This window comes from Protopterus annectens, chromosome 2.part2 (genome assembly GCF_019279795.1).
Source record: "Protopterus annectens isolate FY-2018-M chromosome 2.part2, PAN1.0, whole genome shotgun sequence".
Lineage (NCBI taxonomy): Eukaryota > Metazoa > Chordata > Ceratodontiformes > Protopteridae > Protopterus > Protopterus annectens.
The window spans coordinates 479,606,537-479,624,583 of NC_056730.1; the positions used below are offsets into that span (position 1 = coordinate 479,606,537).

General features: G+C 40.9%; 1 protein-coding gene across 1 annotated transcript in view; it reads left to right on the forward strand.

Annotated features, from left to right (window-relative positions):
- Positions 1-18,047, forward strand: part of SV2C (synaptic vesicle glycoprotein 2C) — a 1,515,246-nt gene that overhangs the window by 1,487,614 nt on the left and 9,585 nt on the right. The window lies entirely within an intron of this gene.

Here is an 18,047-nt window from a genome sequence, read left to right on the forward strand (position 1 = left end):
TTTGCATATTTTAAAAATGCCAGTATATCCAAATGTTTATTCCGAGCTTTTAAAAAAGTGGCAGCAGCTAAATTTAAGATTGGAGGTGAATTATACAACATTAATGAATGAGTTTTTCATTAACGCTAAAGCACAGTTAATGGAAGATCTTGGCAAACTTGAAGGGGAACTGGCGGCTATGCCTGTTTTTAATGATCTGGTAAACACTTATCAGCAAATGGTCGACAGACTACAGAGCTTGGACAATAAGCTTGTATTAACTAAGAAATATAAACTGATAAGGGATGCGGATGATTTCAAACTTGGCCATATTTTTTCATGGCCAAAAACTGATAAGCACTCTGATACACAATATACATCTAGAGCGGCCATGTATGAGTTAGATAGTTTTACTGTGCCTATAACAGACAATAGCACTTCTACCAAGCAGCCATTGCAATCTGCTTTGGAAGTGAATAAGAATGCTCCCCTGGAATCTCAACTACAATCTGAGCTCAACACTCCACCTCCCCTACCAGAAAATGCCACACAAACCTTATTGGCTGCAGAGACATCCAGTCAACAACCTTTAAACTTGGATTCAACCAATCGGACTGAACCTTCCTCTATGCAGCTGACTAGTTTAAGCAATTTATGGCAAACAAAGCTCAATGGAGTTATTCAGAACCATGAGTTTTTTTCTATGTCAGTAGAGGGATACATCTCAATTTACAGAAGAGAGTCGAGACACAGCCCTGCAAGCATTCAAGAGGATGTTCAGCACAAAGGGAAGGAAAAAATGGGACCAAAGGGAAATACAACAGTCCTTCTTTAATGAACAAGTCAGTTCATCAGAAACAGTGACTTCAGGAGGTATTAGAAATGTATCAGACTATGAGTTAACTGCATCACAGGCTATGCTGTTGAACAAGGGTTTAAAGTTTTTCCCTAGTTCAATCAATACTATAGTTAATGCTTTAACAGATCTGAAACTTTTTGTAAGGAATCTTAACTTAAAGTTGATTTTTAAGGCTGTACAAGGGGGTAATATTACAAAATGCAAAAAATCAGATATCTTTATTCCCAATAGCTGCCCCAAAGTTTCTGTTTTCAATGATACTTGTGAATGGGAGCTTAGAGAGCTTTATGGCACTTGAGTCAAGAACAAAAGGTATAATCTAGCAATGAAGGAAAATACACTTAGACAACTGGGGGCTAATCAAGATTTGATTATTAAGGAAGCAGACAAAAGGAGCGCTATTGTAATTATGACTAGAGATACATACAATACCTCTATGTTTGGGTTTTTATGTGATGCAAATACTTTTAGAATTAGTTTTATGGATATTAAAAAGTATAATGGATGTTAATATGTTGGTTTATGAAATGCAAATAGCCAATGATATCACCATTGATTTATATAATTTCTTTACAGTGCCATACCCAATAATACCACAATTACATGCTTTACCAAACGTACATAAATCTTTGGCCCACCCCACCCCCATGAGACCTATCGTCTCAGAAAGGGGATGGGTCACTGAACCTGTTTCAATTTATTTAGAAACTATTTTAAGTAAATATCTTTCTTATTGTCAAAGTTTTGTAAAGGATACGGGTGATTTTTAAATTAAGCTTGAGAAGTGGCATAGCAAAAATTCTGAAACTGATTTCTTACTTGTTACTTTAGATTTTAATTCATTGTTTACGGTAATACCCAACGATTATGATATTAATGCTATAAGCAGTTTTCTTTGTATCACTATAGGTATGCATGCTAGGGAGTTTGAAAATATATGTCAGCTTTTAGATGTTGTTTTGACTAAGAATTTTTTTTTTTTTTTGATGATCAACCATACATGCAAGTTGCTGGTGTTGCCATGGGTACCCCCATGGCTAACACCTATGCAAACTTAGTCCTTAAGCAATGGGAATGTGAATTTATTTTTAGTGACAGAAATGAGTTGAGTGGTACTATATTAATGTATAAGCGGTTTGTTGATGATTGTTTGTTAATTTGGAAAGGTGATGAGCACAGTCTTAATGAATATGTTGGCTATTTGAATAGTACAACAGGTTTTTTACAGTTCAAGATGACTTGTTCACATGAAAGTATCACTTTTTCTAGATGTGAAAATAAATAAGAATATGAATTTGTTTGTTTACCAGTGTTTATAAAAAACAGATGCATACTAATCGCTATGTACATTGTAGAAGTATGCATGCCCCACATGTGTTTAATGGGGTAATCAGTGGTCAGTTCACCAGGGTCAGTAGACTCAACACAAATAATCTTAAATGTATGGAGTAGATGCAACGAATGGCTAAGGAGTTTCAGGAAAGAGGTTATAATCCAGTAGTCATAGAGGGCATAATGAATGAGGGGTTTAACAGTCGGGGTACTGTAGCTAAACCATTCTTTCATGAGATAGTTAGTCAGCAGCAAAGTAGTAATGTTGTTGGACAAAATGATAAAATAAGGTATGTTACTAGATATAATATAAGAATGGGGGATGTAAAGAGCATAATAAATAAAAATTGGAATATTCTAAGGGCTATGCGTAATTTGCAAAAGCTATTGGATGATAGACCAAAATTTACATATAAGAATTGTAAGAATTTAAAAAGATTATGTCATAAAGACTTTAGGTTTACTGGTAATGATAGAACTATGAGTAGGTGTGGTACCTTCCCCTGCCTAAATTGTAGGAGTTGTAGGGACATCACTACAGCCAACAGCGATACATTTGTTCATCCACTGACCAAAAGAACACACACCTTTAACTGTTATGCCACATGTAATACTACCCGTACTGTATATCTGGCAACTTGTGTGAAATGCTCTTGTTTTTATGTTAGTAAATGTAGTTGGAAGTTTAGGGAATGTATCATTGAGCATAAGTCGGATATACATAGAAACATCCAAGCAAATGCCCTCTGTAAGCATATTTTGGATACTGACCCTAGTCATGGATTTACATTTAGAGCTATTCATACGGTGCATAAACACACTGAGGGGAGATTTGAATAATCTTTTGGAATATATGGAATATAGTTGGATTATTAGGTTAAGAGCTGATTTAAAACCTGGTTTAAATAGTGCTGTTAGTATAAAACCTGTATTGGTTAGAAAACAAATGCAGTTTCATTAACTTGTTTAGACTTGTTTTTTATGTTATTTTTTTGTATTTACATTTATAATTATATTAATTGATGGAATTTTCTTATTGGCTGGCTGTCATCATATGTTTGTTTCACACTTCCTTAAATTAGGATGCTGTTTCATGGAATGCACTAACACTGATGAAGGGTTATTACCCAAAAGCTTTGTTCTTGTTAATAAATAGTTTGGCGTTTTTTAAGCTGGAGTTACTTGTGTCTGGTTATTGCTCTACCTCTGGCTTGTTTATCCACTGCATATCCTTTGTCTCAATTTGCTTTGGGTAGGGGTCAGAAAATTATAGATTTGGCATTGTCACCGTGTCTTGTTCACTTTAATTATATTTTTGCCAATTGTCTTCTATATTAGATACAAATGCAATGATCTTCATACACAGACTTGTTTAGAAACCCAAACAAGCATCTCAAGTGGCATTTGAATGAACAACTGTTGTTATCTGAGATTGTTAAAATAGTAATTAGGTCCATCATATTCAAATGTTGCCATTCCTTTCCATGTGCTTAACCATATATTACAATTTAACATACCTATAGGTATTGCAATATTTAGATACCCTTTAGTGAAGGTGATATTTCATCATACGTATATACCCCAACCTATATCTCAGATTCTTTTGGATGTGCAAGCTAAATATTCCCAGATGAGATTGCATATATGTAAGCTTAACTTGTTTACATTGTTTCTCAAACTTAGCATTTCTTTCTCACTGAGTTGCGACCTCATGTTTCTGCTAACATATTATGCATCTTACTTCTATTCCACCTAACAGCTTAATGCAATTGTCATTTCAGGACTGCCTGATGGTACTAGAAATGAGAAAAGCTGTCATTGTCAGGGTTTGTGTATAAAGTTGATAAGTTCTGTAAAATGTAGTTTTCCTACTGTGCTATGATATTATGCCTTCAATAAAAGCCAGTGTTTTTTGTCAGTTTTGTCAACTAGGAACAGCTAGTTGATACTCCCACAAGAGGTGATAATATCTTGGACTTGATATTAACCAACATGAGTAACCACTGCAGCATCCCTGCAGTATCATCCTCGCTGGTAAGATCCAACTATAAAGTGGTCACTTTTGAAGTCACCATCTCCCCTGACCCCCCTCTAGCTAGGGTCAAACAAAAAAACTTCTCCAAAGCTGATTACAACCTCCTAAGAGATGGTATAAGCAGCTTCACAGTCCCCTCCCCCTCTGTAGGAACTGGCACCAATGTCCAAATCTACACCAAAGTACTATACGAGCATTTATATTGATGCAGCAGGACAAAATCATCCTCTGCAAGAAAGAGTAGACCTGTCTGGTGGACATCTGCAATAAATAAACTATATAATAAAATAATCAAATTGCTGTCCAGGACCAAGAAGGAGCAGGTGCCCAGTTGAAAGCAATTTCTCCTAGGCCTGAACAAGCAAATAAGAGCACTAGTAAAATCTTCTAAAGACAACTTCAAGTCCAAATTGGCCACATCTACTAAATAAAATCATAAGGCCTTCTTCACATGTGTCTGCAGTCTCAAAGAAATCACCCAGATCTGTTCAGAACTGGTGGTCAGGGACACCACATACACAAATGCTGTAGTAGCTATGAAGAAGATGAAGAAAGGAAAGGCTGTTGGTCCAGATGACATACTTGTGGAAGCATGGAGGTGTTTAGGTGAAATGGCAGTGGAATTTCTAACCAGATTGTTTAATGAAATCTTGGAAAGTGAGAGGATGCCTGTGGAATGGAAAAAAGTGTTTTGGTACCGATCTTTAAGGAAAAGGGTGATGTGCAGAGCTGTAGTAACTACAGAGGGATTAAACTGATCAGTCACAGCATGATGTTATGGGAAAGAGTAGTGAAAGCTAGGTTAAGAAGAGACGTGATGATTAGTGATCAGCAGTATGGTTTCATGCTAGTAAAGAGCACTACAGATGCGATGTTTGCTCTGAGAGTTTTGATGGAGAAGTACAGAGAAGGTCAGAAGGAGTTGCATTGTGTTTTTGTAAGAAAACATATGACAGGGTGCCTAGAGAAGAGTTGTGGTATTGTATGAGGACCTTGAGAGTGTCAGAGAAGTATGTAAGTGTGGTACAGGATATGTACGAGGGTAGTGTGACAGTGGTGAGGTCTGCAATGGGAGTGACAAATGTGTTTAAGGTGGAGGTGGGATTACATCAAGGATCAGCTCTGAGCCCTTTCTTATTTGCAATGGTGATGGACAGGTTGACGGATGAGATCAGTGGACTATGATGTTTGCAGAAGACCTTGTGATTCTTAGTGAGAGTAGGAAACAGGTGGAGGAGATCCTGGAGAGATGGAGATATGCTCTACAGAGAAGAGGAATGAAGGTCAGCAGGACTAAGACAGAATATATGTGTGTGAATGAGAGTGAGGATAGAGGAATGGTGAGAATGCAGGGAGTAGAGGTGGTGAAGGTAGATGAGTTTAAATACTTGGGATCAACAGTTCAGAGTAATGGTGAGTGTGGAAGAGAGGTGAAGAAGAGAGTACAGGTAGGATGGAGTGGGTGGAGAAGAGTGTCAGGAGTGATTTGTGACAGACGAGTACCAGTAAGAGTGAAAGGGAAGGTCTACAAGAGGGTAGTGAGACCAGCTATGTTATATGGGTTGGAGACAGTGGCATTGACAAAAAGGCAGGAGTTAGAGCTGGATGTGGCAGAGTTAAAGATGTTAAGATTTGCACTGGGTGTGATGAGGGTGGACAGGATTAGGAATAAGTATATTAGAGGGTCAGCCCAGGTTGGAAGGTTTGGAGACAAAGCCAGAGAGGCAAGATTATGTTGGTTTGGACATGTGCTGAGGAGGGATGCTGAGTATATTGGGAAAAAGATGCTAAGGATGAAGCTACCAGGTAACAGGAAAAGAGGATGGCCTAAGATAAGGTTTATGCATGTGGTGAGAGAGGACATGCAGGTGGTTGGTGTGACAGAGCAAGATGCAGAGGACAGGAAGAAATGGAAACAGATGATCCACTGTGGCGACCCCTAACTGGAACAGCTGAAAGAAGATGATGACTGGGTGACAGACTCAGTGAAAACTCTGTCCCTCCCACCAGTAAATCTGGACATCCCCAGTACCTGCCCCACACTCCCCTTATCTCTAGTGGACAGGTCATCACTGCCCTCTCAAAACCAAAAAATACAGCCTCCATGGGACCCAATAACATCCCAGGCTGCATCCTACATGAACTCAAACATGAACTTGCAGCACCATTAGGCACTCTATTCAACCAAAGCATGAGTACCGGCTTTGTCCCAGCTGAGTGGAGGACAGCCACTGTCATCCCTTTATACAAAGGTGGAGTTTCCACCGATCCAGAAAATTATAGACTCATCAGCCTAACTAGGCCATGGAATGGATTATCATGGACCTCATTAACAGGGACACTGGCAACCTCCAAACACTCGACCCCACACAGTTTGGCTTTGTCAAGGGGAGATCATGTCTGTTAAATCTGGTTGACTTCTTTGAGATTGAGACAGTCACCAAAGCCATGGTTGAGGGGAAGACGGTGCACGCCACCTACCTTGACCTGGCCAAAGCATTCGACATTATTCCCCACTCAGTCGTAATAGATAAACTCTCTCAACTAGGCATCAATCCATATGTTACCAGATGGGTAGCAAACTGGCTCACTGATAGAACCCAATTAATCAAAATAGGGGAAGCAACCTAAAGCAGTAGACTCTTAACAAGCGACATACCCCAGGGATCAGTCTTGTGGCCTCTGTTATTCAGAATATACTTCTCTGAGGTGCTATAACTGCAAGCTGGGCACGGCCATCAATTCTCCAAGTGATGTGGACATCCTCCAAGATGGTCTCACCCAAACAAATGACTGGTGCCAGAAACATAGCCTCAAGCTGAATGCCAAAAAATGCAATCTCATTCCCTTTGAATAGAGTGACATCCCCACATATTATCACATTAATAACAACGTCCTAAGCATGCAATCAGTCATGAGGGATTTGGGAACCCAGGTTGATAGCAACCTGACTTTTTACCACAAAGTTGCTCCCATTGTAAGGAAAGCTTTCTACATGGCCAGCCTCATAAGTAAGGGTATCTCATCCAGGGACAAGGATGTCATAACATCCCTGTATTCTTCCCTTATAAAGCCAATGATTGAGTACAATGCCCCCTTTGGGATGTACCTCGCAAAGCACATGCAGCAGCTGGAGAGACCACAGAGGTTCCTCACCAGGAGAATCCAGGGCCTCAAACATCTACCCTACACAGATAGGCTAAAGGCCCTGTCCCTCTATTCAGTTTCATATAGACTCCTCAGATGTGACCTCTGTCTGGCATACAAAGCAATCTCAGACCATGCCTTGAGGAGACTGCTGAATATCCACAACTCAAGCTCCACTCAAGTAACCCACACGCGCGACCTCAACCTGGTCGGTGTCATCAACAGTACTTGTTGTCTGGACAGATTTCCATCCCAGAGACTCCCCCATCTGTGGAATAGACTATCTCTCCATGTCAAGCAGAGTACCTCATTATCCCTTTTTAAGCGCAACCTGGATAACTGGATGGGAAACATAAAATACACCCCAGGGATTCCACCTGTGTCCCTGTTGGACAGGGGCTTTGGGTACTGACTTGTCTAAGCTTGGGCTAAACTCTTGGCTAGGCTTATAAGGGCCTCAGGGCCAATAGCCTAGTAACGTCCTATGATCTGATATGTAATCCTTCTACAAAATATGTTCAAGCAGTTTTAAAAAAATGTTATTTTATCTCATTGATTACATGCTACCTGGAATTTTTCTCTACCAGCCTTTTCAGAGAAAGGGCTCAGCCCAAGCACCTTCCCAGATAACAAGCAATTCATTGTAGGCATACATGTTTCCCTCTGCATGGCATGCATTTCACAAATCCAGTAGACTTCAAGAGAAGATATTACTTGATATATTGACACAAGTGTAAACCACCAAAATTATGACTTGTATTTGACCTAGACCACTGGAATGTGGTAAACCTCATCTCCAAGGCTTTTCCTTCATACCTGATGAATCTCCAAGGATTTCCTGTCATCCTTGACTAAAGGAATAGTGGACCATTCCTTCTCCATACTCCTCATACCGTATGGCTTCATGGTCCAGTAGTCTATGTTCTCCATCGTGATTCCCTAGAATGACTGCCTAGTTTACTGGTACCGTCTGCTTCTAATCTCTGATACTGAATGCCATTGTGGTATAGTGAATTAAATGTACTACATAGATCTAAGGTTCCTTGCAGTGTAATGGCTATTCTCAGATCCATAATTATAAGAACTTTGTCCTGCAACATAACCTAATAAAACAGACCCTTTCCTTTTGGAAAATGGTCCAACCAAGTTAATTTCTCTATCAATAAAACACCCTTAAGAGTAGACTCAGTAGTTAGGGATCTGGGAGCATATGTAGTCAGTAATTTGACCTTCAATCATCATGTAGCAAAGATAGTAAGACAATCTTTCTCTGTCTCCCAACTTAAAAGTAAGGCTATGGCATCCGGGTCCAAGGACGTTATAGTACCACTATACTCAGCCCTTATTAGACCCATCATTGATTATAATGACCTCTTTGGCATGACTTAACCAGACACTTGCAACAGTTGGAGTGCCCATAAAGGCTCCTCACTAGGATAATCCAGGGCATGTATACCATGTCATTCATAGAACGCATAAAGGCCCTATATCTGTACTCAGTATCCTACAAACTGCTGATAGGCAATCTATGTCTGGCTTATAAGGCATCCTCAGATCCAGCCCTGAAAGATCTTTGCACATCCACAAAACAAACAGCACAAGAAAGACTAAATCCAAGGATGTGAACTTCACGTGTGACATAAATAGAACATAAAGGAGGGACCAATATGTGACTCAAAGGATTCCCATGTTATAGAATAGGCTCCCCATCTATGTGAAGCACAGTTCATCCCAGACCCTATTCAAATGAAACCTTAACCAGTGGATGGGAAATTGCAAATTCACCCTCAGGGTGCCTCCCATGTCTCTGATTGACAGAGACTGTCAGTAATTAAAATATTCCTTAAATTAACACCCCCCCCCCCCCCAACAAATCCCTAGGCTACCTCCTTACTAACATAGCTTCCTTCCTAATAGATCTCCAAGGTACTCGGAGACAAATTGGCTTGGTTGCATGGCTAGGCTTATAAAGGCCATAGTGGTCATTATCTTAGTAACAACCTATGAATCTATGATAGTGCCCACCCAATCCCATGTCCTTTTGACCTTATCCTCAAACTTGGCAAGTAAATGGCTATTATTGGCCTTACTTATTATCACTATGACATGACAGCTAACAATTAAATTTCCAATGATTATGTAAGGGCTTTTACTGCTGTTCCAGTTTACAATGTCATTGATCAAGGGGGGGTGTGATCTTCAAGCTAGCAAGAATGACTGCTCCCTTTTGAAATGGTGTGGTGGGGCAAGCAGCAAGACTATGAATGATTCCACAGCTAAAGTTTGAGAGAAGGGCATACTATCATTCTATTATTTTTCACAAATCAGGAAGAAAACAAATTAGGAAAGATGAGACCAGTGGACCACAGTGAACTACATTACTGGAGATTAGGACAGAAAAGTGTAGCTTGCTGGACCACCAGAGTGGATTTTATTTACTTATTTATTTATTTAAACATTTGTTAACCAGGTTGGCGGGCTGGTCCAGTGGCAAAAAATAAGGGTACACATATACAAAAAGACATAGAACTACAAATACATTTTAAACAAAACAATTAAGCACACCATTACAATATAAAATTATAAATAATAAAATAATTCAATCAGTGCATTTAGAGTTACGTGCAGTGACAGACGTATGTAGTATTTAAGGAGTAGCATATAGTGCAGAGGTTTTTAGAGAGATATCGGGCAGTTATTATTAATGCTTTGCAGTTTTGAATAGGTTTATAGCTTCATAGGTTCATAGGTAGGCTATCGGCCCTAGGGCCTGTACAAGCCCAGCCAAAAAGGTACCCTGGCTTTTGCCACCCAAGAAAATTATTTTCTTGTGCCACTGTCGAGCAGAGCCACAGAAGTGATCACAGGGGTGAATTTCTTATTTCCCATCCAATCATCAAGATTTTTCTTGAAGAGTGTTAATGAGGAGCTTTGTTTGATATAGATAGGTAGTTTATTCCAGAGTGTGGGAAGTCTCTGGGACAGGAATCTATCCCTCCGGCATGTTCTGTTTATTGTGGTGACAAGGTTTAGATCCCTAGAGTGTGTAGCTCGGAAGGATTGGGACTTCTTTAAGTGGGGCATGTCCAACAGCTCTGGGTTTGACATAGCTTTGTATGTTAGGCAGAGATCACCTCTAAGTACCCGATAGCTGGAGTTTTTTGAGACAGTCTGCGTAGGGCATCTGTTTGAGGCCGATAATTCTCTTTGTGAGGTATTTCTGCGGCCTTTCCAGTTGTTGTAGATGTCTTGTGAGGTACATACCAAAAGGGGCGTTGTACTCTATAATGGGTCTAAGAAACCTTTTGTGATGAGGCGTGCCACGTAGAAGGATTCCCTGACTACTGTGGCGATGTGATTATCAAAGGAGAGACTACTGTCCACCTGTGTCCCAAGGTCTCTTATCACACTTTCGGTGTTAAGTATACTACCGCCTATGCTGTAATTCATGGGTACAGAGTTTTTACCAAAGGTGATGGCAATGCACTTTTTGGCATTGAGCTTGAGGCCATGGCTTTGACACCAGGCATCTGTCTCAGTGAGGCCCTTTTGTAGGATGTCCACATCGTTAGGAGATTTGATTATGGCTCCTAGTTTGCAGTCATCTGCGAACTTCGTTAGCCAAAGACCTTCTGTGTTAGCCTGTACTTCAGGGAAGTAGATACCAAACAGGAGAGGACCCAGGACTGAACCCTGTGATACTCCACTTGTCACTGGTCTGAAGTTATATTTGGAGTCTGCTACTTTCACAGTGTGGGTTCTGTCAGTGAGCCAGTTGGCAACCCATCTTGTGACATAGGGATTTATACCTAGTTTAGTGAGTTTATCTATAATTCCAGAGTGGGGGATGGTGTTGAAAGCCTTGGCAAGATCTAGATAGACTGTGTAAACCACCTTACCCCCGTCTACAGCTTTGGTGACTGCTTCAAAGCAGTCTATCAGGTTTAGGAGACATGATCTGCCTTTTACAAACCCAAACTGGGTGGGGGTCCAGAGTTCGGAGATTACCAATGTCTTTGTTTATAAGTTCCATGATGATGCGTTCCATGGCCTTGCAGACCAGGCTCGTCAGGCTAATGGGGCGGTAGTTCCCGGGGTCCATGTTGGCTCTACCCTTGTGGAGTGGGATAACCGTTGCTGTGTGCCATTCAGCGGGCAGAAAGCCTGAGGTGAGGCTATGATTGAACATGGTACTTAGGTGGGGTGCCAGTTCGTTCTGTAGTTCATGTAGAATGCAGCCTGGGATGTTGTCTGGTCCCATGGATGCTGTGTTCTTGGCTTTGGAGAGTGTGATTTTTACCTGTGCAGCCGTGATTACAGGAACTTTGCATTCTTCCAGTATAGAGATGGGCTCTTTAGGGGGTGAGAGGGGGGTAAAGTTAGCACTGAACCTATCTGCCAGGATGTTGGCAATATCAGTTGGGTCTGTATATTTAGTGCCATTGTGCTGTAACTCAGAGCAGATCTGAGTGTTGCCATTGAGATTCTTGACATAGCTATAGAATGCTTTGTGGTTGTCTTTAGAATCAGAATTATATATATATATATATATATATATATATATATATATATATACACACACACACACACACACACAAGTGATATACAATAAATATATCTACAGAACAGAACTAAAAACTATCATAAATTATAACTGTTAATCTGGTTGTAGACCTTATAAGAGAAGTCAAGAAAGGATTAAATGAAGGGGCTATAATATGGAGAAACAGTGAGAGACAGGGCCACCTGAGAACCTGCCACTAGCTGACCTATAGCACTAATGGGAAATGTCTGTTATTTTACATTCCACAGCTTTCAGCTGATGAGTAACTGCTGAGCAAGCACAAAACCTCATGTGCGCTGCACATGTTCATTCCTACTGATTTAATGTAGTTAAGCATTTTCTGGACATTTATATGTAGCTAGGTAATTTTCAGCTAATGACCTTTGATTATGCTGTGTCATGCACAGCAGCTCTGAGACATGCAGTCACAGTTTTATATTTAAAACATAATCCGCAGTTTAATAATCAGTGATATTCTGATCCTCCAATAATACCATACATTCTGTATCTAACAAACCAGCAAAAGGATATTTTTTATGTGTGGACAAAATGTCACAACTGAATGTAGGGCTAGTACTTTTCAATAAAAGGTGATAAAATTCATACATTAATTTTCCATACATGTTTTATCTACTTGTGCCGTGGCACTTGTGTAGAGCATTGAGTTCTCTAGTTAGCGTACTTTGTTAGGTAGGGGTTCTAATCTCACTGCAGTCAACTGGTGTGTGTGTGTGTGTGTGTGTGTGTGTGTGTGTGTGTGTGTGTGTGTGTGTGTGTGTGTGTGTGTGTGTGTGTGTGTGTGTGTGTGTCTAGTCCGAAGAGCATAACTGAGTATCCTGCAGTTAACACTCCAAACCCATGGAGCACCAATATTTTTTGGTATCACTTTAGCACTAACCAAAGCATCTTACATTAAGACGGCCTCACTGCACCCTTGTGGTAGAAGGGTGTAACTTAGGACCCATCTGAGTTGGAAATTGCTGGAATAAAGGCTCTGTGAGGGGCTTTCCTATTGGTAGAGTACATTAGAACTGTATAAATTTGCTTGCATTTAAGCCTCATGTTTGCGTAGGTTTGCACTCAGTTTACCAGAGCTGCTCAGAGTTTGGCATTCTTAGGTAGAGGTCTGGAGTGTATCTAAACAAAACTCCAAGGCATCCAACAAAATCTTCAAAAAATAAGTATAATTTAAGCCTGACTTTTGCACTTGTGTACTGTATTTTATTGAACTGTTGCTTAATTTTTACTGTTTTTTGTTGCTGTGACTGATTCATTCTGTACTTTGTTTAATTGGTATTTCTGCCTTAAATAACATAGGCTAGATTCAGACTTGCTGAATCTAGACTGTTTGGTATCACTTGATCACTAAATCTAGCCATCTTACATTAACAGGGCCTCCCTGCACCCTTGTGGCAGAAGTGTGTAGCTCAAGACCCATCTGAGTAGGAAATTGCTGGAATAAAGGCTCTGTGAGGGGCTTTCTTATTCGCAGATTGTGATAGAACTGTATAAATTCTCTTGTAGTTAAGCTTCATATTTGCGCATAGCTGCACACCATGCCTTGTATAGACTAAAACACCTAGAATCACTTTTTTTCCCTAAACACCACTCAAAGAAACCCTCACAGGCTTCTCTGCTACTCTTTGGGCAACTCAGCTGCGCACTGCTGCACTGTAGGCAGCTCAGCTAAGCACTGAGCTGCATCGCCCGACTTTCTTCCCTGATCCAAAATAGAAATAAGTTCCATTGTTAATTCCAGAGTAATAGCTGATCCATGTTGCCCTCCCACAAACTAGGAATTACCACCTACTATGGACAGTCAGTTTCCCAATGTTTGTCCAGCCAGCCTGATTGGCATGGGCATCCTGAGGCAATGTAACAATTGTGTCATGTATACTGACAACAATCTGCTCCTAAAGCAAACAAATACAGTATGTGAGAGATGTCATTATAACATGAAACTTGAATCAGTCCTTTCACATAATAATAAACAAGACATCACAAAGGTTATCAGCTCACACACCTCTTCTCTTACACAAGATAAAGTCAAGACATATAAAACCAGAAACGCAGAGGTACTCACCAAGAGCCAACCAAAAGACCAGAGACCTCCCAACTGCAAACAACTCCCACATACTGGTGCAGAAACAGAATTTACCAGTACACACAACAACACATATATCAGTGTCTCAGCAATTAAGCCCCTAAGGCAAAGCACTTCAAACCCAAATATCCTGGTCATAGGTGAATCAGTAGTGAGACAGACAGACGTCCCTCTCACCAGGATGGGCAAGGAGAAGATCACAGTCAGCTGCATCTCAGGGGCCAGGATCTGTCCAGTCATGCATGCACTCAAGTCACGCAGCAGCAATGTCTTTGTCATAGTACATGTTGGAGTGAATGACATGAGACATTCCTCTCTGGACTATATGAAGAGAGACATGTAGAACTCTTAGAGACATGGTAAAACTCTTAGATTATGTGTACCAGGAGATATGTCCCTAGCCCTAAGCAGCATTCTACCTTCACCTAGGATGATGCCATAGTCCCAACAAAAAAATGATTGATTTCAACAATTGGCTTAGCTTCTGGTGTCACTCCAAGGGCATCCACTATCTGTCAGCCTGGGAAGACATGGTCAACAGGCCTCTGTGCTTTGCTAGAGATGGCCTTCACCTGTATCCTCAAGGCTTTAGGATATTGGCAAAGATGCTTGCCTCCGTGATAGGGCCTTTTTTTAGGTTATGTAAAAACAACAAAACTTCCAATGTAAAACAAATACTCTAGAGACAAACTCAAGGTCATGGTGCTTAATGCTAGGAGCCTAAACAGTAACCTGCATTCCCCGGCAGCACTCCTCACCTTGAAGTATGCTGACATCTTTGCAGTCACGGAGACTTGAATTAAAGCCACAGAGAGCACAACTGCCATGCAGGGTTGCAATGCCTTCCACACATTCAGACCCCAAAATGAGTGTGAAAGAACCAAAGGTTCATTTTCATTAAATTCAAATACACCTCACAACTGGTGAAACAGTACAACTTTCTTGAACTACTCCAGGTCCAAATAACTATAGGTAAAATACCTTACCACGTCATAGCTAGCTACAGGATCCGCACCATGAACCAGGAAAAACACACCATCTACCTGGACTTGCTTGAAACACTCAGTATACAGCCAAACACCTTGGTCATGGGAGACTTCAACTACCCATCACTTACACAAGCACAAACATGATCGTTCTGAAGTTCCTGGATTTTGTTAACTCAAATGCACTGGAATAGTTAGTCTGCATTCCCACAAGGGGCTCAAATGTCCTAAACCTTGTACTTGTGCTGCCCTCCCTAGTTAAGTCAGACCATAAATCTATCTCATTTGAAGTAAAGATCAGACCTGACACCCCCACAGGAGAAAAAAAAAGAAACATTTTTCCAAAGCAAACTATCTCCTCCTAAGCAATGGTATAAATGGTTTCAAAGCCCCTGCTAACACAGGCAACAAAGACTCCTATGCAGAGAAGTACACAAACACCCTATATATCCACTTAAGCAAATATATTGACTCAGCTGTATCTGCAGGACTAAAACCAGGGCCTCCCATAAAAACAAGCCACCTTGGTGGACTGCAAGTATAAATAAGTTACACAACAAAAGAAAGACTCTGATATTTAAGAACAAGAAAGAACATACTCAGCAAGGGAAGGTTACCCTTCACAGCTTAAACAAGCAAATCAAAAACCTTGTAACGTTCTCTAAAGCTAGTTATGAGGCTAACCTAGCATCCCTAGCTAAAGACAATCATAAGGCATTCTTTACTTACATCTGAAACCTCAAAGGGAATACCCAGCTGTGTGCTGAACTTATAGGAATACCCAGCCGTGAGCCGAACGTATAGTGAACAGCACCACTCACACTACACCTGCTGGCTGACAGATTTGGTGACAACCGCCCGTCTCCCCGACCCCACCAGCCATATCCCATAGCATTCCTGACATCTGTTCTCTACCGATTATCTCCAAAGAACAGGTCATTCAAGCACTCTCCAAGGCCAGAAATATGGCCTCTGTGAGGCCCGATAACATCCCAGGCTGCATACTAAGCAATTTAAAACAAGACCTAGTGGAACCATTTAGCTGTCTCTTTAACCACAGCCTGAGCACTGGTTTTGTGCTGTCAAAGTGGAGAACAGCAACAGTAATCTCCTTGCACAAAGGGGGGGATCCATCAGCTGACCCTGGGAATTATAGACCCATTAGTTTGACCAGCCATATCTGCAAGGCCATGGAAAGATTCATCTTGACCCATCTCAGTTTGGTTTCGTCAAGGGTAGATCTTGATTATTAAACTTGGTGGATTTCTTTGAGAAAGTCACCAAAGTCCTGAATGTGGGGAAAGCAGTACATGCCACCTATCTTCATTTAGTCAAGGGATTTGGCACAATTCCCCACTCACATATCATTGAGAAACTCTCCCAGCTGGGTATTAATCCATTTGTCACTAGATGGGTAACAAACTGGCTCACAGATAGAATGCACATTGTCAAAGCTGGGGAATCCACTTCCACAAGTAGACCAGTTAACAATGATGCACCACAAGGATCTGTACTGGGCCCTTTATTGTTTGGAATCTATTTTCTGATGTCCAGTCAAAAGTAGAAGGCCTCTGGTTTAACAAGATTCCAGATGACTGTAAAGTGGGCGCAATCACAGAGTCCGCCAATGATGTGAACAAATTACAGAAGGGACTGACACAGACAAATGATTGGTGCCAGGGCCATGAACTGAAATTAAATACAACAATGTCTCATTATCCCCTTTGGCAAAGAAGTAGCCCATGCTATTTATGTTATAGATAGCACCCATCTAAGCTCAAACATAGTGGTAAGCAAAGCCTTCTACACTGCACATCTCATAAATAAGGGCATCGTATCCAAGACTATGGAGAGCATACCTCCACTGTACTCAGCCCTTATCAGACTACTGACTGAGTACAATGCTCCCTTCTGTATGTACCTCACCTGACACCTGCAGCAGCTGGAAAGACCAGAGAGGTTTCTAACCAAGAGAATTCAGGGCCTCAGAGACATGACCTACATGGAAAGACTGAAGGCCTTATCTATCACTGTACTCTTTATCATACAGGCTGCTGAGAGGGAACCTGATCCTGGTCTACAGAGCAGTCTCTCACCCTGCCCTAATGTAAGTGCTGCACATCCACAAATCAAATGTGCAAAGGTCCCTTGCTCCAGGGGTCTCAACCTAGCCTGTGACATTAATAGAACTGGTGGGAGAGAGACAGCTATACTGCAAACACAACACCCTCGCAAGTACAACAAGTGCAAAGGCCCAAAATCCTGCATATTCAATTCCGTACTTGCAAGGGTGCTGTGTTTGCTGACGTCTGCTGTTTCCTCGCTATTGGCATCGGGTGTGGTTGCCATTAACCTTGATATGGTGGAGTGGAGCTCTTAATCCCCTTGATTTGGAGTTGGAATAGCATCTGGACTTGAATTCCGTAGTGGAAATTATGTTCTTACATTTTATTATTTTTCATGACAGGGCTAGTCTACATCTGGCTGTGCTTTGCTGACTTTATTTTGGAGTAACTAGTGAATATGGCAGCATGCTTGTTTGGAATAATCTCTCTTTAGTGTACTGGTTCCAGGGATTTGTGACATTTCATCAGTTGGAAGTACACCTCATCCCTTTAGGAGAACTATCTTTGTTTAGAGTTTACCGAATATTGGGTGAGCTGGTTTTCATTCAAAACTTGAAACTAAATAAAGTGGACAGGTTGTGGCCTCCGGATGGAACCAATATATACATTCCTCCTTCTGATTCCTTTGTGACTGTTTTTGGGACTTAATACTATCGCACAGGAGACTGTGGATTAATAACCATTTGCTTTTCATTTTTCACAGCAACCTATATGGATTTATGTGAATACTGCATTGTTGAATTTGTGAACGAATATGGACCTTAGGTTTATTTAATATTTGCAAACGGGATGCCATTTTTGTGTATTATTATATAATAACTGGGGGATGGTTCCTATGTTCTATCAAGGCAATACATTATTATGTTTTTTTCAGGTATCTTGCAAAAGCCTTGCATTGGGCAGGTGAAAGCACTT